This window comes from Protopterus annectens, chromosome 1.part2 (genome assembly GCF_019279795.1).
Source record: "Protopterus annectens isolate FY-2018-M chromosome 1.part2, PAN1.0, whole genome shotgun sequence".
NCBI classification, from domain to species: domain Eukaryota; kingdom Metazoa; phylum Chordata; order Ceratodontiformes; family Protopteridae; genus Protopterus; species Protopterus annectens.
In genome coordinates, this window is record NC_056727.1 from 89,095,903 (window position 1) to 89,117,529 (window position 21,627).

Consider the following 21,627-nt stretch of genomic DNA (forward strand, 5'->3'; position numbering starts at 1 on the left):
TCCGCTGTCCTCGGTCGGCCCGAATATCAAAGTATTAGGCTGACGTCGGTCAAGGCGCTTAAGACTGACATCAGGACGTCAGGGTACAAATGCGCATGACCGACATCATATCCTCAGTCTTTTTTGCCGCATGGTCCGATGCAGAAGCAGCGTTGCAAGTGCCGCTCGCGTCTGAAATTTTTCAATTCGGAGTTTCAGACCGAGTCAAAGTTGGCTAAGTACCCGTGGGAATATTTTAGTTTTTCTTGCCTCAGTGGTTTACCGGATGTCAGAAAAAGTGAATAACTGTATTTCTTGTGGGAAACAGATACCGCATAGAGATTATCATACTTTGTGTATTCCTTGTTTGGGGCCTGAGCACGACGTTGTTGGGTGTCGCTTTGTGCTAGGTTCAATAAGCGCACTATTGCGAAGGTTAGATTGTGCCAGGTTGGTTTTCGGAAGCGGTGCAATTATAATATGCCGCCGGATGCTCCGACGCCCGCTTCTTCGAAGAAGCGCAAAGACAAAGCAGCTAAACCCAGGCAAGAAGAGTCGTCCGTACCGGACGCCGGTTCTTTAGAGGCGTCGGTGGGACCGGTGGTTCCACCCGAGGCTTCTCTGGGGTCCCAGGGGGGGACTTTGATATTGCAGGATGTGGCCTCTCAGGAGGCAGGTCAGGCTGAGGGGGCTTCTCAGGTTACTGTACTCCCCTCCCTTCCTAGGGTGGTTAGGCCCTCTCCTTCTGTTTCCAAGGCTTCTCCCAGAGGCAGGCCAGGTTTAGCTTCTGTTGGTGTCACTCCTAGTTCATCAGGATCTGTGCCCAAGAAGCATATGCTTAAAATGGCAGAAGATTTAATTACTTTGATTAGAGGTTCTTTGCCCCCTCCTGTTAAGAGGCCTAGGGTGGAACCAGAGTTGGGGAGTTTTGAGCAGGCTTCGGATGTTTCAGAGGCTTCGGCTGAAGACTTGCAGGAGTATTCTCCTTATTCTGATTCTGATGTGGATGATTCTACTCCTTCTGCTTCTCCTCCAGAGGATTTTTCTTTTTCAGAGACTCTTCATTCCATGAGGGAACATTTTAAGTGGGAAGGTCAGGACTTCTCTGATTCCAGGAAAAGGCTTAGGGAATTTTTGCTTTTACCCCAGCATAGGCCTTTGGCTATACCACCTGTTCTGGATGTTGTGGAAGATGTGTTTGCAGAGGCTTCACTTAATCTTGATTCCTTGCCTCCTGCTCCTGTTAAACCGGACAGGTATTACAGGGTGCCTGAAGCTCATAAATATCTTTATACGAGTCCTAGGGCGGACCCAGAAACTGTTAGTCAGGGACCTAAGGGTGTCAAGGCCTCTGTTGTAAAAAATCCGGTTCCTCCAGATAAAGAGGCCAGGGCTTTGGATAGATGGGGAAAGAAAGTTTATACTTCTTCCACCTTAGCTATGAGGGCTTTGAATTGCCAGTTTCACATGTTGAAATATCAAAACTATCTTCTTTCTCAATTGAAGTCTAAGGTAGATGCTCTGGCGGAAGGTATTGAGTGTAAAGAATTACAAGATTTGGTACATGTTTCTGAACAGGTGGGTAAGCATTCTTCACAATGTGGTTTTGATGCTGTACAGGCCTCGTCTAGGGTGGCTGCCGCTGGGTCAGTTATTCGCAGGCACGCCTGGCTGAGGGATCAGAATTTATCTGACCATGTTAAGACAAGGATTTTAGATGCCCCTTTACAGTCTGATGTGTTGTTTGGTTCACCTGTGGAGGCAGTCTTAAAGAAAATGGAAGACAAGGCTAAGTCTATGCAGACTGTTAAAGATTTTTTACAAGTTCAGCCTCCGAAGTTTAGTAGGAATTGGCCTGCTTAAGGGGTGGACGTACCCTTCTTATGATTCACAGTCTAGGGGTAGATCTAGACGTGGTAGGGGCAGAGCTCAGGGCTCTTTCAGACCTAGAACAGGGAGTTCACCTGCACAGTCTTCGGGTGTGGGCAGGGGCCAGTCCTTTCGTAAACAGGCCCAATGACCTACCTTTTCAGCTGCCAGAGCCTTCTTGCCTGGCAGCACCTTTGGGAGGAAGGTTGGCACTCTTCAAGGGAAATTGGAGTTTAATTACCCAAGACAGATGGGTATTGGATATCATACACCAAGGTTACAAGTTTTATTTCCATACCTTGCCTCCTTTCAAAGGCATGCCAGACGTTCCTCCTCAGCAAAGAATAGAGGCTCACAAACAAATTTCTCTGCTGCTTCAAATAGGGGCCATACAGCCGGTCCCTCTGCCAGAAGTGGGCCTAGGATTTTATTCTCGCCTGTTCCTAGTACCAAAGAAGGCGAACACGTGGAGACCAATTTTGGATTTATCTATCCTCAACACTTATCTGGACATTCCCAAGTTCAAAATGTTGACGTTACAACAGCTTTTACCTCTGCTGGGCAAAGATCATTGGATGGTGACTCTGGATCTCGAGGAGGCTTATCTTCATGTTCCTATCAGGCTAAGTTGCAGGAAGTATCTGCGTTGGCTGGGACTTCTCATTATCAGTTCTCTGCATTTCCCTTTGGCTTATCTACTGCGCCCAGAGTGTTCACGAAGGTTCTGGCTCCAGTGATAGCTTTCGTCAGGCTAAAAGGAATACAGATCTATCCTTATTTGGACGATTGCCTGATTCTGGCTCAAGGAAGGGACGAACTTCTTCATCATTTGCAATATGTGATAGCAGTGCTAAGATGCCTGGGGTATTCTGTGAACGAAATAAAGTCCAGTCTAGTACCCTCTCAGGACATGTGCTTTCTGGGTGTGAGACTGAATACAGCATCCCAGATGGCCTTTTTGACCCCGGACAAAATGTAGCTCAGATAGTGTGGTGGTATGTTCCTCTGACTATAGTGTATTGGGTCCTGGGTTTGAGACTTGGCAGCACTGATTATTTCCTGACATATAAGGCCATGTCAAACCCAGATTTGATGAATATGCTTCACCTCAAAAAATCTAGATCCCTCAGAACCACAAGGGCGGGAGACTTAAACCTTGACACGGTTATAAATAGAACGTGCTGGAGGGACAGATTCATCACCCAGAGACTCCCTATGCTGTGGAACAAAATCCCGGTACATGTGAGGCAGAGCACCTCTCTGGTCTTGTTCAAGAGGAATCTTGACCAATGGATGGGAGATTGCAGATATACCCCAGGGATTACTTCAGCGTCACTGCTTGACAGAGGCACAGCAAAATGATAGGCATAGTTTTTATTCAAACTAAAGGGGTGGCGAAAGCCACATAACTATGGGCTAGGCTTATAAATGCCCTTGGGCAGATAGCCTAGTATGAACCTATGAACCTATGAACCTATGAACAAACAAAAGAATCTTTCCCTTTACTTCCATCAATTGTCTCATCAGTCCAGGCTGACTGCAAGGACAGTCCTTCAAGCCTTGGGGTTCATGGCATCTTGTATTCTGGTGCTTCCCAATGCCAAACTGCATATGAGGAAGCTACAATGGTATCTCAAAAATGTATGGACACAGCACTGCCAAGATATGGACACTGTCATTCAGATAATACCTTGCATTCAAAAGGAATTTTTGTGGTGGGCTCAGGAATGTCACCTAAACAAGGGACTCTCTGTGACCCGGCCAGAGGCGAGTCAGATTCTAACGACAGATGCCTCAGACAAAGCTTGGGGAGCTCATCTAAATGGAAAGTGGATACAAGACACGTGGCCTGCCAGACTACAACATCTACATATCAACTTGAAGGAGATGTTAGCAGTCCAATTTGCATTAATAGCTTTCAAGGATTTACTTCTTCCAGGGCAGGTGTTGGTTCTAACAGACGACACAACTGTCATGTGGTACATCAACAAGCAAGGGGGAACACATTCTTATCCTCTATGCAGACAAGCAATGATTTTGTGGGAGACTGCTCTCAGTTTACAGCTAAATCTTCAGGCAAGGTTTCTGCCGGAGCACAGAACTCCTTAGCAGATGTGTTGAGCAGGCAATTATGGATCCCCACAAGTGGAAATTGGATCCTCATGTATTTCAGAAATTGACAGTGTCATGGGGAACTCCAGACATAGATCTGTTCGCTTCTCCACTAAACTACCAGCTGCCAAAGTTTTGCACAAAAAGGTTTCATCCCACAGCTTGGAAAGTGGATGCTCTTTCTTTCAATTGGAGCAATCTTCATGTGTATGCCTTTCCACCTCTGCCTCTCCTCCCAAAGGTACTCCTAAAGGTCAGACAGGACAAGCCAAAGATGATTTTAATAGCTCCAGATTGGCCTCGACAGCACTGGTACCCATTACTGAGAAGTCTGGTACGGAAACCTCCATGGCCTTTGCCTTCGGTTCCACACCTGCTGTCTCAGGAGAACAGTCATTTACTCAATGTCAAACTTCACTCTCTTCACCTAACAGTCTGGCATATTCTGTTTTAAACCCTGGAGGGTCTCGGCTTCCACAGCAAGTTTTGAATGTTATTTTGGAGGCCAGAAGGCCTAGTACAAGGAAAGTGTACGCAGATAAATGGAAGAGATTTTTATTTTGGAGTGCAGCAAAGGAATTTGATGTTTCTAAGCCTAATTTAAGTGTGGCTCTTCAATATCTTGCTGAGTTACTGGACAAAGGTTTGTCCTTCTCTTCTATTAAGATTCATGCTGCAGCAATTTCTGCTCACTATGACTGTGACCCACCATTGTTTTCTCATCCTTTGTTTAAGCAATTCCTTAGAGGGGCAAAGAATATAAGACCCCCACGTAGAGCTCCTACTCCTGCTTGGGATCTCAATTTTGTGTTTGAGAAACTCACTCTACAACCTTTTGAGCCTGCAGCTACTGCCGAGTTGAAATATTTTTCATGGAAGACTGCTTTTTTGTTGGCCATTACCTCTGCTAGAAGGGTTTCTGAATTACAGGCCCTTATGGCAGTTGAGCCTTTCTTGTTTTTCCATAAGGACAGAGTATCTTTGCGTAGTAATCCTTCCTTTATGCCTAAAGTGGTTTCTAGTGTGGCCTTAAACCAAACTATTCATTTGCCTACTTTTTATGCAAACCCTCAAAATGCAGGGGAGAAGATTTTGCACACTTTGGATATACACAGGCAGTTGCGATATTATTTGAGCAGAACTAAAGGGTTCAGGCAGTCTCAGCAGTTATTTGTTTCATTTGCTTTGGGTTCTCAGGGCAAGCCTATTTCAAAACAAACTATTTCTAAGTGGATTGGGTTTTGTATTGCTTTCTGTTATTCCCATCATGGTAAGGAGATTCCAGTTGGGATTAGGCCTCATTCCACTAGGGCTACTGCCACTTCTACAGCTTTTTAAGGGGGGTGGCAACTAAAGATATCTTAGAGGCAGCCACTTGGAGTTCAGTGCATACTTTCTCTAAGCATTACCACCTTCCTCTTTACTCTAAATCTAGGGCTGGTTTTGCCACTGCAATTCTACAGGGCATTTTGGCAGCACCTAATGCTTTATAGTTTTGCCATCCTCCCTTACCTCTGCTTTGGGATTCTACCCAAGTGTAAGGACTGCAGCAATGTGAGATGAAGAACATAGTACAGTTTTGTACCTACCATAAATGTAGATGTTCAAGCTCTACATTGCTGCAGTCCAATTTACCCTCCCTCCTTCCCCTCTGTAGTTAGAGGCGGTGGTGTGGTTTGGGTTGTAAATATTGTGGATATTGTATATATTGTACATATGGTTAGTGCAAGGGTGGTTGGTTGTTTTTTGCTGTCTTTTGGTTTTGGCCTTTCTTTTTAGGGTCTTCTGACATCTGGGGCAAGAAAAGACTGAGGATATGACGTCGGTCATGCGCATTTGTACCCTGACGTCCTGATGTCAGTCTTAAGCGCCTTGACCGACGTCAGCCTAATACTTTGATATTCGGGCCGACCGAGGACAGCGGACTACCCAAGTGTAAGGACTGCAGCAATGTAGAGCTTCGAACATCTACATTTATGGTAGGTACAAAACTGTACTTTCTCTTGTCCGATTTCAGCTGGGGTGCCTTCTGTGTGGCATTAGCATGTTCTCCCTGCGTTCACATGGTTTCCTCCCACATTCCAAAGACATGCAACTGGAGTGTTTCTCCCTGGGCCTCTGCTGAAAATAGGCTCTGTCGTAGTCTGACTTTCCCGGTCAACAAATGTTAAATAGAAATAAATAAACAAACTGCACTTCTAACGCCTCCTTACAAAGACTCATCTCCACCTTGGGATCTAAATTTTGTGTTGCCGCATATTATCTATCCACCCTTTGAACCTTCTGCTAGCTGTAACTTAAAGTATCTTTCTTGGAAGATGCTCTTTCTAGTAGCCATCACCTCAGCAAGGAGAGTTTCAGAATTACAAGCTTAATCTGTCAAATCACCATACTTGATTTTTCATAAGGACAGAGTTTCTTTGCGCACCAACCCCTCCTGTCTGCCCATGGTTGTATCTGAAAGTAACCTCAATCAATTTATTGAGCTACCGGTATTCTTCCCAAATTTTCAGAATGAAGGGGAATATTTGTTATATCTATTGGACATTCCTATTCAGTTATGTTTTTACTTTCATAGAACTACAGAATTCAGAAAATCAGATCAGCTGTTTATTTCCTATTCTAGCACTAAGGCTTACCAGTATCTAAGGTTACCTTATCGAAATGGCTTTCTGAATGCATTTCCTTTATTTACAATTCCAAGAACAAGACTCTTCCTGCAACTATCAAAGCTCATTCCACCAGGTCGATGGCTACTTCATCAGCTTTCCAAGCAATGCTATCTTTAGACAGTATCTGTACTGCAGCCACGTGGGCAAGCCCTCATACCTTTATTACTCGTTACAAAGTAGATTTGACCTCCTGGAGTAGAGCTTCCTTTGGTTCTATTGTCCTGAGGAATATTCTCCCATGAGCTACCCAAGAATCAGGTAGCTTGGGACATGGTCCCACAAGTGAGAATAAAGGCGAGATCGACAAAAATCACGTAAAGAAGTTATGTGCTTACCATAACGTTCCATGTGTGTTGTCCATCTCCGCCTTTATTCTCACAACCCACCCACCTACCCCCTGCCTATGCTCCTGGGAGACCGGGTAGTAGTAATTGGATATCCTTTGGACTCTATAGCCTCATAAAAAACACTTAGTCTTCTTACACTATAAATATTATTACCTATAAACTTAGTATCACTAATGTTTTTCTATTATGGGCAAACAAGATCTGAGGGTTTAGGGAACTGCATCATGGGCAAGGAAGAATGCCCATGAGCTTTGCTGAAAGCCTCGAGCTTTTGAAAAAGGCCGAGACGGATCTGATGGATGGGATCCAACCCACAAGTGAGAAAAAAGGCAGAGATGGACAACACACATGGAACATTATGGTAAATACACAACTTTTTTTTTTTTTTTTTTTTTTTTTATTTTCACCCAAAACCTTAAACTGGTCCCCTCCCACACACACACACACACACACACACACACACACACCAACATAAACAGATTCCAGTAGTTTCTCAAAATGTCATAAGGCCCTTGCATCTAGACTATAGGTCATAACTATTCCCCTTCTAAATTCATCTCTACTCTCCCTTTAGCCCCTTTTCTATAATGGCTTCATTATAATGTATGAGCTACCAGGGACCTAAATGTGGCCTGCAACTTAAATAGGACATACTGGCAGGACAGATTTATCTCCCAGCGACTGCCACATCTTTGGAACAGGCTACCAATTCATGTGAAACAGAGCACCTCTATGACACTGCTCAAGAGGAACCTGGACGAGTGGATGAGGCACCGTAAATTCTTTCCGGGGATAGAGCCCACAACCTTCCTGGACAATGGGTAGTCATTACTAAATGCAATCTTGGGTATTGACTAGCATTTCTGAGGTATTCATTGTGATGTTACAGCTAGGCTTAAAATGACCTCTGGGTCGATAGCTTAATAATCTTCTATGATAAAAAGCATATCTTGTAGTTTTCTAATCTCCATCAAAAATAAATCACAATCATATATCATTCTCTGCAAAGGATGGCAACTAGAAAAATGCAACAGTTTTTATTTGAATATGTGGGCTTTTTGTAAATACTGGACACAAAGATTTGTCAAGACCGGTCCTTAAAAAGTTGAATATCCAAAAAACGCAAAGAATCATTTAACCAATTCCAGGTGAAACTTAACGTTGTGGTACTGTTCATGTACCCAATAAACTTTAATAGCTTTTCATGGCTCATTCCAAAAAATACAAATGTCATATAAAAAATGAGCATATAAATTCCAACAATTAAGAAAAGTCAAAAAACAAAAAAAAAATGATGTGAAGTTGTTCAATCTCGCCACTCATTCTTCAGTGAGGGATTTGGAGCCGATCCATAGGCTCTGACACGGCCGTTAGCAAAGCTCAAGGTTTACCAGTAGCTTGAGACCAAGCTCCTTATCCCATGATGCACTGCTGGAATTGCCTCCGATCTAGTTTGCTGCAGCACAGTGGTTCCAGTTCACTCGAACCTTTCTTGATACAAAAATCGCTTTCACAAGTTATTTCCTTTCTATTTCTAGTTAGATTAGTTATATATTAGCTCCTGTAGTTGTCTCTTTTAGACTTATTCCCATTGGTGCTTGTTTATTTAGCACAGTTGTAGTGGCCTCATTTTTTGTGTGTTTTCCTATTGTATAGTTTTTGCATCCATAGTATAAATATATATATATATATATATATATATATATATATATATATATATATATATATGTCCGGGCCATTGTTTAGCGTGTTATCGTGTGCCTAGAGTAGTTGTAACTTTTAGGCTGTATAAAACTGTGTGGTTTTGGATATAACATTTAGGCTGTATTTAGTCTGTGTAATTGTTTATTGATTTCAGCCTAAGTTCTTATTAATATGTCTGAGGAAAAAGACAAGCACCCAAAGTCAGGATTCAAAAAATGTCCAGACTGCAGGCAAAAGATGTCTCTGACTGATGGGCACGTTCAGTGCGTGTATTGTTTAGGTGTGGTGCGTTTGCAGGAGTCCTGTAGCATTTGCCATTCCTTTTCTTCAAGGATTCTTTTAGAGAGGAAAGGGAAGCTTGTGGATTGAGGTTTGCTGAAGCTTTGACTGACCAGGATGGGGCCAGCAAGTCCTCTAAATCTTCAAAATCCTCAACAGACTCGAAGACAGCTAAAGACTCAAAACAGTCTAAGAAAGTGGAGGATTCCAGGACATCGGCTCCACAGCCGTTGGAGCCGAGTGTCTCTTCATTTCTGAGCCAGCCCACAATTTTGGAGCCGGTTTCTGAGAGACCTGTATCTCCACTCCTTCAATCTGCACCATTGGTGCACTCCTCTACATCTTCTGTCAGCCTATCGGATTTGGATATGGACCGATTGGTGCAGAAGCTCTTACAGGCACTAGGCCTTGCTAAATTGTTGTCGGCTCCGACCCCAGCGTCTGAACCGAAGACCACCATCCCGGATTTGACTGCTCCTCCTCCGAGCTGTACCGGATCTTTGGAGCCGGAGGGGCCAACTTGATGATTGTGTGGAGCCTTTGGAGACGAGACCTGCTCCGGTGTCATTGGTTCCATCTACTCTGACGTCCTCGGCGCCAACCGGGGACTCTAGGGGCCGACACTCTCCTGTCTGGTCTTGGGAGGACAGGCGCACCGACTTGTCTGTGCCGACTCTTCCTCTCGAGGTCTCTGCTCAGATGAGCTCTGCTACTACCTCCGGCTCGGAGCTCATGGCCTCAGCGCCGGAGGGGGCTGGTGCTTCCTTTGCGTCCGTCAACTCCTTTTCATTGGAGCCGTGATGCTTTCAAAACCATGAGGAGAGCATTACCCCCAAAGACATCCTCGACACCAGGTCTGGCTTCTTCCTCCCTCAAAGCACCTGTCTGCTTCTGCCTCCATCGTCCATGCCAAGCATAGAGACCCTGAGCCTCAGGTAGCCCCACAGGGCGCCCCTTGCTCTTTCGAGACCTCCCCAGAGGCTCCCACTGAGGAGGTACCTAGGAAGAGATTGTGTAAGAAGAGACACTTGACTCCCCCACAGGAGTCATTGACATCAGACACTGACTTGGAGGAGTCAGAAGGGTCCCCACAATCCCCCTCTGAGGATATATCCTTTGCGGAGATACTCAAAATCCTTAGGCAGAGGGGTGAATGGCAGTCCAAAAGCCCTGCTGAGGAGGAGACTGTTCTCCTGAAGGCTTTCGGGTCTCAACCTTCCACCTCTTGGGTGCCTCCGCCCTTTGATGAGCTCATGCAGCTGGTCTCTGGGAGGGCGTGGGAGTCACCAGAGTCCATGGAAACCTGTCCCTCGGAAGCCTAACAAGTTCATTTCTGCCCCTGTAGATAAAGACTTTTTGTCCAAGGGAGTCCCTGTTGATGCCATGGTGGTGGCAGCGGCCACCAAGAACAAAATGTCTGAGACTTCCTCATCGATCCATCCTCCTAACAGAGTCCAGAACCATGGCTCAATATGGGAAATGCAGGTTTAGTTCCGCGACACTCCGATCCCTGAACTATTTGACCCATTTCACCAGACTGCAAAGAGATCTCCATAAGGAGTTGGGAGATGCTCTTCAGGGTATTGTAGCTGCTGGGGCTTTCGACAAAGTTGCCACCCAGCTTGCTATCCTAAATTCCATCGTGAACTCTTCCATGCATCTCATATATGCAGCTGATGGGATGAGTAGGGCAGCGGGTGCAGGAGTTGCTTTAAGACGACATTCCTGGATGTGCTTTTGTTACTTCACGGAGCCCTTTAAGTCTTCATTTGTCAGCACCCCTTTTGATGGCTCATCTCTCTTTGGGCCCAAAGTGAAGGAAACTCTCACCAGGTATGAGCAGGAGGGAAAGACTCTGTCTGCCGTCAGAGTCTGTTTTTCCACCTTACTCGGCCTTACCCCACAGGCCACCGGGGAGGGAAAATGTGGTTCCGAAAAGCCCAAGGAGCCTTTCAAGACACACATGGTCTACGTCCTCTAAGGGCACTGGAGGGGGTAACAATGGAAGACGTCGCCCTTGCGGCAGAGGGGGTCCTGCAACACCAGGGTGACAGAGATCACTTCTCTGGTCAACTCTATCAGCGCTCCTGAAGGGAGACCCAACTGTCCTGCTCTGGTGGCAGTCAGAGGTTGCTTATCTTTGTACCCAGACTCCTGGCAAGACATAAACAACAGCTGGGTACAAAGTATTATTTCCAGTGGGTATTTCATACCGTTCTTCACCCCACCCACGCCCCCAAGGAGAACCTGGATGTTCCACCCAGTTACAGGGAACAAGCAACTATAGAGGTCCACAAGTTGATGGAAAAGAGTCATCCAGCCAGTCCCAGCATACGTAATTGGATCCGGAACTTACTCAAGATTCTTTTTGGTTCCAAAACAGGGGACTGGAGACCTATTTTGGACCTCAGCAGACTCAACCAATTTGTAAAGAAAGAGATGTTCCGGATGGTCATACTGCAGTCTATACTTCCCTTTCAGGAAGAGACAATTGGATGTGCTCGATAGATCTCAAGGATGCGTACTACCACATAAAAATGGCCAGGCCATCCAGAGATCATCTGCATTTCCGGCTGGGAGCCAATCATTATCAATTTCGAGCCCTGTCCTTTGGTCTCACTACAGCCCCCAGAGTGTTCACCAAATGCATGGCAGTGGTCACGGCTCATCTGAGGCATCTAGGATTTCAGGTGTTTCTGTACCTAGACGATTGGCTCCTTACCTCCACCACCAGGCATCAACTGATTCAGGTAAGGGAATACACTCTTGACACTCTGCCATCACTTAGGCATTACAGTCAACTCAGAAAAATCTGCCTTGTCACCATCGCAGCATATTGTCTTTATAGGGGCAGAGTTGGACACCTCAACCACCACTCTACGACTACCAATCGAGAGGGTCTTTCTTCTTTGCCAGCCTTTATCACTGATTACAAAGTTGATAAGGCCTCCAGGGACAGGGCTTCCTTTGGGTCTACGGTCATGAAGAATGTACTCCCATGACCCACTCGAGACTGAGGGGTGCTAGGGACGCTACCCATCAGTGAAGAATGAACGGCGAGATTGAACAACTTCACATTAAGAAGTTATGTACTCACCATAATGTTCCATGTGAGTTGTTCCATCTCGCCGTCATTTTTACATCCCTCCCTCCCTTCATCCCCCACCTGGCTGATAGTTGACCTAGAGGCTGGTCTCATCCTGGTTATTCAATCCTTCTTCCTCTCTTGGGAGAGTAATTCTCTTACAAGGATATTGTACACGCAGCAAACAAGATCTGAGGTAATTCCAGCGGTGCATCATGGGATAAAGGGGCTTGGTCTCGAGCTACTGGTAAACCTTGAGCTTTGCTAACGGCAGTGGCGGAGCCGATGGATCGGCTCTGACCCCATCAATGAAGAATGACTGCGAGATGGAACAACTCACATGGAACGTTATGATGAGTACATAACTTCGTACATAACTTCTTATTCTTCAAAACAAATTCCATGAGAGAAGTTAGGACCTCCACTTCACTCTCTCCAGTATCAGTATATTCCACTAAACTGTGGAACCAGTCAAGTCCTACAGTATGTGGAATAACTTAATATAGATCTTTGACACCAGTTGTTACAAATACAGTGCAATAAATACACAAGTATCTGCGCTACTTAAAAAGTCCTAAGAAATCTCATAACAAGTAGTTACAAAGACATGTTTAAGTTTACAGTCTGTATATTTAGCTACAGGGTGGGTTTTGGACTTTCTGCATGTACAATAAGACGCAGAGGTGAATCTTTTGAACTTTTATGAATTCTGGGGTTAACGAAAATCACAGGGAGCAGGAAACTCACTTTAATAATGTGATAGTCATGATTAGTAATCTGGTCCTGCATTAATATATCATACAATATTTTATCTATTTTGGAATGTGCAGTATGAATCTCATTAATTGAGAATTCCTTATAGGTATCCCCAGTTAACAGTATCTCCATTTTACTCGAGTAATCAGTGACATTCATTTGCACCAACCTACCCCCCCCTCCCCAAAATCAGGTTTCATCAACCCGTTCTAGTAACCTTTCCTGTAAAGTCGGGTTAAAAGAGGGCTTTGCATATCTTCTACAGAGTATTTAACAAATGTCAAATTCACATTTTTTTCGTTGAACCATAGTATTTAGTAGGGGGTTAAAGGTGCTGGGCCAGCACAATAATCCATTTGTTTCCCAGCCATCAGATGTTTTACTAAAACAAGACGGCCAAATTCAACATTCTTGTATATAAATTCATATCAATAAGCATGTTGCCCTTCTACTAGGAACAAAATTAAAGCCCTTTCCAAAAAGGTTAGCATGCTGCACACTAAGCATTTCCCCACTATAATTCTAAATTTAAAAATTCCCCCCACGGAGTACATATAATCTGGGGACTTAATTCATCCTATTCCTCTGACCCTTCCTATATGAAACATTCTTTGACCTGCCATTTCTGGGATGTTGCCAAAGCACATTGTTGTGCCCCACCTCTGTGTCCCCTTCTCTGGTGCATTATTCTCTCTGACCAATTTAAAGGGGAAACTCTAAAGGGGATTCAATATCGGGTGTTTTCTCTACCCTGATGGTCAGTTCCACAATTAGGTTCACCTAACTCCTCACCTTAGGCATATCTATCTGTATATTTAAGATTATGTTTAGCGATAGGTAAGCCATCCTTAAATTATTTTCCTTTTGAGATCTCAAAAACTTCTTCCTTTTTTTTGTTTTGAATATCTTTTGCAATATTAACTTATCAAAAACTTTGTTTATAATAGTATGCAGCCAATCATTGTGAATATAACTGTCCAATGTCCTCATTTCTTCTGTCAACATGCCCATGTCTTTATTATTAAACTTAAAAAGAAGTTCCATGAGCTCACATCCATGCTAATCAAACAGACTTCACTGTTGATGGAGTGCGGACTCATTCACCAAACCAACCAGAGGGAAACTTCCAAGTCCAAAGCCCTTGCAAACTCAAGCCACTTTAATGCATTCACAAAAATATGCATTCTATAATTGAAGCTTACAGTACCTTAATAATTTCTTTTTGAAAACAGAAATATTTTCATCAAAGGTATTCGGCCTACTTTGATTCTTTTCAGTCCCAAAAGCAATCCCAACATTAAACTATTCCTTCAAATACAACAATTTACAGAACCAGAAAGTCCAAGTGCATTCAAAGTATCATCAACAATCCAAGAAGAGGAAGGAATTCCTTGCAACACAGTGCATTGTCCAGGTATAATAGATGAATGAGAAGAAGAAATCCCACTCACCAAACCAGTGGACGCTTGCAAGTGTTCCAGTATGATGTCCTTCAAGGATGCATCTGCAGTCCTAACAAATGGGTTGTCCTGCCTCAGGCAGCCCTTCGGTCGGCCGGATTCCAAAGTCTGGGTCTGGCCTCGGCTGATGTCGCACTTCACCCGATGTCATAGCTGCTGTTAATTGGGTATAAAGGCATCAGCCGACGCCATTTCCCTCAGTCTTTCTTGCCGCGCGGTGCCCGAAGCAGAAGCTGTTCGCAAGTGCCGGTCGGTCAGATCCAGAGATTTCTACTACCGAAGATTTCTAAAAAGCTAAGTACCCCATTGGGGACTCTTTCTTGCCTCAGCCGATGTCAGAAAAAGTAAATTGTTTAACTTGTGGGAAACAAATACCTCATAAGGATTTCCACTCTTACTGCCTTCCTTGCTTAGGCCCAGACCACGACGTAGCAGCTTGTCTAGCCTGTGCTTCCTTCAACCGACGGACACTTAGACGTCGGTCGGAGTTTGCGGAGGAGTTTTTTGGTCCCGCTTTTGCTTACAAAATGCCTTCGGAGACTCCGACTTCGCAATTAGCTAAAAAGCGTAAGGAAAAGGACCGACACTCGCGGTCCGCGGTTTCGGCCGAAACCACGGTTAAGCCAAACCGCGAGTGTCTCTGTTTCGGCTGAAACCGAGTCCTCGGTTCTTCCTTCGGCCGAAAGCATACCTCCTACAGCCGAGGCCTCACACAGCATGGCTGAATCTGCTACTGAAATTTCTCCTGCTGTAGCAGGCTCCCAGGATTTATCAGATACTATTCCTTTAGACATATCTACTCCTGCACGTGGAGCTGCTAGGCCCCCTGCATCCATGTCTATCAAGGCTTTCTCTAGGGCTAAAGCAGCTAAATCTTCTAAGGCCTTGCCTGCTAAAACCCCCTCACACAGGCCTAGCTCTAGTTCCCAAATGCTCAGCTTGGCAGAGGATCTCATTTCTTTGATCAGGGGATCCCAACCTCACCCTGACAGGGCCTCTCATCCCCCTCCAGAGAAGAGGCCTAGAGCAGAGCCCCCTGAACCAGTTTCTACGGATTATTCCTCTGATGATTCAGAACACTCCAATCCTCCTGAAGGCCCTTATTCTCCATATGAGGATTCTGACGCAGAAGACTCCATTCCTTCTGCCTCTCCTCCTGAGGAATTTTCTTTTGGGGAAACCTTGCTTGCTATGAGGGAGCAATTTCAATGGCAGGGCCAGGATTTTTCAGATTCTAGGAAACGGCTAAGGACCTTTTTACATTTGCCACAGCATAGGCCTTTAGCCATTCCTCCAGTACTAACAGTTGTGGATGATGCATTCAATGATGCTTGTACTGCCCCTGACTCTCTTCCCCCGGCCCCTGCTAAGCCCGACAGATACTACAGGGTCCCAGACACACATTATCACTTGTATAAGGCTCCTATTGCAGATCCTGAAACTATTTCTCAGGGCCCCAAAGCTGTAGCAACTGCCAAAAAAACCCTCCCCTCTGATAGAGAATCCAGAGCATTAGAGAGATGGGGTAAAAAAGTTTATACTTCTGCTACTCTTTCGGCTAGGGCCTTAAACTGTCAATTCCACATGATTCAGTATCAGGAATTTTTGTTAGATCAGCTAAATAAAAAACTATCCTCTCCTGAACCTATAGACCGTAAGTCCCTTCAGGATTTGGTACATAACACTCAGCAGGTCAGTAATCATTCCTTAAAATGTGGCTATGATGCACTGGAGGCTTCTTTTAGATCAGCTATGACTGGTACAGTGATCAGAAGGCATGCATGGTTAAAAGAGCAATCCTTACCAGACCATGTAAAGTCAAAGCTCCTAGATGCTCCCATGGAAAAACTCAGTTTGTTTGGCTCCCCTGCACAGCAAGTGTTAAAGAAGGTGGAAGAAAAAGCAAAATCTGTCCAAACAGTCAAGGATTTCTTACAGGTCCAGCCTCCTAGGTTTAGTAGAAATTGGCCTTCGAAGAATTGGTCCTTTCCAGACACCAACAGAGCACAAAGAGGCAGAAATAGGCGCTCAAGAGGCAGAGGTCAATCCAGAGGTGCCTACAGGGGACGTCAGTGGCAGCCTAACAACCAGAGAAGTACTGCCACAGATCCAGCTACTACCACTTCCACAGGGCAGTCACAGTGACTTGGCTCTGATACCGCCTACCAGGGAACAACTGGAAGTACCCTTAGGCAGAAAGCTAGCCCTATTCTCAGTAAACTGGCATTACATTACAGGAGACAAATGGATTTTACAGACAATAGACAAAGGTTACAGGTTTCACTTCCATACGCTACCAAGGAAGAGAGGAATGCCAAACCTACCACCAAACCAAAAAACAAACGCTCTAGGACAAATCAACCACTTACTAAAGATGAGAGCTATAGAAAAGGTACCGGCTATGGAACAAGGACAAGGATTTTATTCCAGACTTTTCCTGGTGCCAAGAAAAGAAAACCAATGGAGACCTATTCTCGACCTGTCCGCTCTGAACACATATCTCATTGTTCCAAAATTCAAAATGCTGACCCTACAGCAACTTCTTCCCATGCTGGGCAAGGAGTCTTGGCTGGTGACTCTAGATCTCAAGGAGGCATACCTGCACGTCCCTATTCGACCAGATTGCAGAAGATACCTCAGATTTCTTGCAGGATCAGAGCATTATCAATTCTCAGCATTGCCCTTTGGCTTATCTACTGCGCCCAGAGTATTCACGAAATGCTTGGCATCAGTAATTGCTTATTGCAGGCTTCAGGGAATTCAAATTTATCCATTCCTGGACGACTGCCTGATACAAGCGGACAACAAGAACAAATTAACAAAAGATTTGGAAAAGGTTATTCTCCTATTGCAGGCCTTGGGATACACAGTCAACATAAAAAAGTCAAGACTGGTACCATCCCAAAGGATTACATTCTTGGGTGCAGAACTGGACACATCAAATCAAATGGCATTTCTCACAGCAGAAAAGCAAAAACAACTACCACTATATTTCATGGCATTAACAACGCAGAACCAGCTTACAGCAAGGAAAGTCCTGCAAGCCCTGGGTTACATGGCATCCTGCATAATATTGATCCCACATGCCAGACTACATATGAGGAAGTTGCAATGGTACCTAAGGAATTTATGGTCTCAGCACAAGCACAGCCTAGAAACCCAAATTCCAATAATTCCATGCCTGAAGCAAGAATTCCTGTGGTGGGCTCAGGCCTGTCAGTTGAACAAAGGACTGCCTTTCCACAGCCCTCACCCAAGCCAGACTATCACAACGGACGCCTCAGACCTTGGTTGGGGGGCACACATGGCAGACAAGTGTATACAAGGCCTATGGACACAGGACCAGCTGAACCTACACATAAATCAAAAAGAGATGCTGGCAGTGAAACAGGCAATTCAGACATTCAGACCGTTTCTTCAACAAGGTCATTTGCTGATAAGAACGGACAACACCACAGTTATGTGGTATATCAACAAGCAAGGAGGCACACATTCATATCCTCTATGCCGGATGGCAATGGACCTGTGGAATGTGGCCCTGAACCTCAGCATTCAGCTCCAGGCCATATTTGTGCCAGGAAAAGAAAATATACTAGCAGACACCTTAAGCAGAACTACCACGGATGCCCACGAATGGATGCTGCATCCGGACATCTTCATATCCATCACAAAGAAATGGGGGCTACCAGAAATAGACCTGTTCGCATCCCCACACAACCACCAATTGAGAAAATTCTGCACAAGGACATACCACCCACTTGCTTGGAAGGTGGACTCCCTATCCTTCAGTTGGGAAAACCTAACAGCATATGCATTCCCACCTCTTCCTTTGATGCACAAAGTGCTACTGAAGATCAACGAAGATCACCCAAGGATCATACTGATAGCTCCAGACTGGCCGAGGCAGCATTGGTACCCGCTTCTGAGGAGTATGTCTCGGGCACACGCATGGCCTCTACCTCTAGTTCCTTTGCTGCTAACAGAACAACTTCAAGATCCTGCATCCAAACTTGAAAACACTGCAGCTAGCTGCTTGGAATCTTACATAAAACAGAATAACCCAGACTTCTCAGAGGGTTAAAGACATTATCCTGGAGGCTCGCAGACCCTCCACAAGGAAGACTTATTCAGCAAAATGGAAAAGATACCTCATTTGGAGTGCAGCAAAAGGAGAAAATGTATCATTGGCAAACCTAGCTAACATCCTGGAATATTTAGCAGAGCTTTTCCACAATGGCCTGTCTTACTCCTCCATCAAGATTCATGCATCAGCAATTTCAGCAGAATATAACATGGATCCTCCAGTCTTCTCTCATCCTCTACTCAGGCAGTTTCTGAGAGGAATTAAAATGTAAAGCCTCCAAGGAAGCCACCTTTGCCTACATGGGACCTGAACTTTGTGCTAGAAAAGTTAACACTTCCCTTTGAACCAGCAGCAACAGCAGAATTACAGTTCTTATCTTGGAAAACTGCTTTCCTGCTTGCAATCACTTCAGCAAGAAGGGTTTCTGAATTACAGGCATTAATGGCAGTACAGCCCTTCCTTATCTTCCATCAGGATAGAGTGTCCTTGAGAACTAACCCTACTTTTATGCCAAAGGTGGTCTCCAGGGTATCATTGAACCAAGCAATCCACCTACCAACATTCTTCCCCAACCCACAGAACAGGGGGGAAAGACTACTGCATACCTTGGATGTACACAGGCAATTGCGCTACTACCTAGACAGAACCAAGAACAATAGAAAAACTGACCAGCTTCTGGTAGCATACGCAGCAGGAATGGAAGGAAAAGCAATTTCAAAACAGACCATCTCAAAATGGATAGGAAATTGCATTAGATTTTGTTACTCCTTTCATGGAAAGACAACTCCAGAAAACATCAGACCTCACTCCACAAGGGCTACAGCCACTACTACAGCTTTCTTACGAGGAGTGGCTACCAAAGACATTTTAGAGGCTGCTACTTGGAGCTCCGTGCATACATTTGCCAAGCATTATAATCTGCCTTTATACTCCAGATCCCGAGCAGGTTTTGCCACTGCCGTTTTGCAAGGGATCTTAGCTACACCATAATCTTTTTAGTGCCTCCTCCCCCAGTTTGGCTATGGTATTCTACCCATTTGTTAGGACTGCAGATGCATCCTTGAAGGACATAGTACAGTTTTGTACCTACCATAAATGTAGATGTCCAAGAGGTATGCATCTGCAGTCAGGATTACCCACCCTCCTTCCCCTCTGTGGTACTCCTAGGGTATTTGCCCATCTTGTAGCTAGTTGGGGGAATCTATTATGGTGTATTTGTTTGTATATGTACATACATGTTTATTTTTGTTTGCTCTCTACTGTTTGGAATCATTTGCATTTATCCAAATTTAGCCTTCCTAGAGGGCACCTGGCATCTGGGGCAAGAAACACTGAGGAAAATGGCGTCGGCTGATGCCTTTATACCCAATTAACAGCAGCTATGACGTCGGGTGAAGTGCGACATCAGCCGAGGCCAGACCCAGACTTTGGAATCCGGCCGACCGAAGGGCTGCCTGAGGCAGGACAACCCATTTGTTAGGACTGCAGATGCATACCTCTCGGACATCTACATTTATGGTAGGTACAAAACTGTACTTTTTTAAACAATGCTACTTTGAGCACAAAATCATAGTCAGATTCTTAAACAAAGCTGGAATATATCCGTTAACAGATGGAAAAAAAAAAAGGCAGATGGTAAATCCACAACAGGTGCAGATGACCTAGCAGAGTGCACTCGACACACTCAGAACCCCTAGTTGTGCACAACCACCACAAATAACTGCAAAACGGTTAAGTACTTCCACCTTCCAAATAATCGGACTTCATCGGAACTAGCACATAAATCACGGCATCTTATTAAATAATCATCCATTGATAGTGACCTAACATCATGAATCACTGCCTGCTATACTTCTTTAAGTGAGAATACTGTTAAAACATAAAATGAATTAGGGCCTTACAGAAACAGATGCTTGGTGCCAGAGTCATGGGCGCAAGCTCAATGCCAAGAAATGTATAGATGTCCTTCAAGAATGCAACTGCAGTCATAACATATGGGTTGTCCTGCCTCAGGCAGCCCTCGGTCGGCCGGATTCCAAAGTCTGGGTCCGACGTCGGCTGGTGTCGCCTCCTCTCAGACGGCACAATGGCTGGAGTATAAAGGTATCAGCCGACGCCATCTTCAGTCTTTCTTGCCGCGCGGTGCCCTAAGCAGAAGCAGTTCGCAAGTGCCGGTCGGTCAGCTCCTGGGTTTTCAGTTACCGAAGTCCTCTAAAAGCCAAGTACCCCGTTGGGGAACATTTTTTCTTGCCTCAGCCGATGTCAGAACAAATTGAGAAAGTTAATAATTGTTTGTCTTGTGGTAAACAAATACCTCATAAGGACTTCCATTCTTACTGCCTCCCTTGCCTGGGCCCAGACCATGACGTCTCGGCCTGTGCTGCCTGTGCTTGCTTTAATAAGCGCACTCTCAGGCGCCGGGCAGAATTTGCCAAAGGCTTTTTCGGCGAATCCTTCGCTTATATCATGCCGTCGGATCAACCGACAGCACAAATTACCAAAAAACGAAAGGACCAGGACAGACATCCGCGGCCTCTACCGATATTTCTCCTAAGCCCTCCGCAAGTGCTTCGGTCCCTTCGGAAGCGGTAATTCAACCGCTCCAGGCCGACGACACAGCGGTAACACGTCCTTCGGTCACGGAGACTACACCGGTGCCAGTTATTGATTTTCCTCCAGAAACCGAAGTTCTGGATCTACCCGACACCATTCCCGTGGACAAGGTTACTCCTGCACGTGGGGCAGCCAGGCTTCCTGTATCCATGTCCATCAAGGCCTTTGCACGTGCTAAGGCCGCCAGCCAGGCCAATGCCCATCCTAAACCTTCTGCCCAGGCCCCTTCTTCTGATAAACAGATCATGTCTTCTGCTGCAGATCTTATCTCTCTTATCAGGGGGTCTCAGCCTCACCCAGACAGAGGTTCTCAGCCGCCTGCAGAGAAAAGGCCTAGAGCTGAGCAGGCTGACAACCTCTCTTCAGATGAAGCCTCTGGGGATTCTGAGCATTCAGATACCCAAGAAGAATCCTTCCAGGCCTATGAGGACTCTGATGCTGAGGAGTCAATTCCCTCTGCCTCTCCTCCAGAGGATTTTTCGTTCGGTGAAGTCCTCCACTCTATGAGGGAGCATTTTAAGTGGCAGGGTCAGGATTTTTCTGATTCTAGGAAAAGGCTACGTACTTTCCTCAAGTTACCCCAGCACAGACCTTTAGCTATCCCTCCAGTTATGGATGTCCTGGATGATGTTTTCTCCGACTCCAGTGCTAACCCTGATTCTCTCCC

At 45.2% G+C, this 21,627-nt stretch overlaps 1 protein-coding gene across 1 annotated transcript in view; it reads left to right on the forward strand.

Annotated features, from left to right (window-relative positions):
- PAPOLG (poly(A) polymerase gamma) overlaps positions 1 to 21,627 on the forward strand; it is a gene marked incomplete in the record, with an annotated part of 1,229,485 nt that overhangs the window by 449,023 nt on the left and 758,835 nt on the right.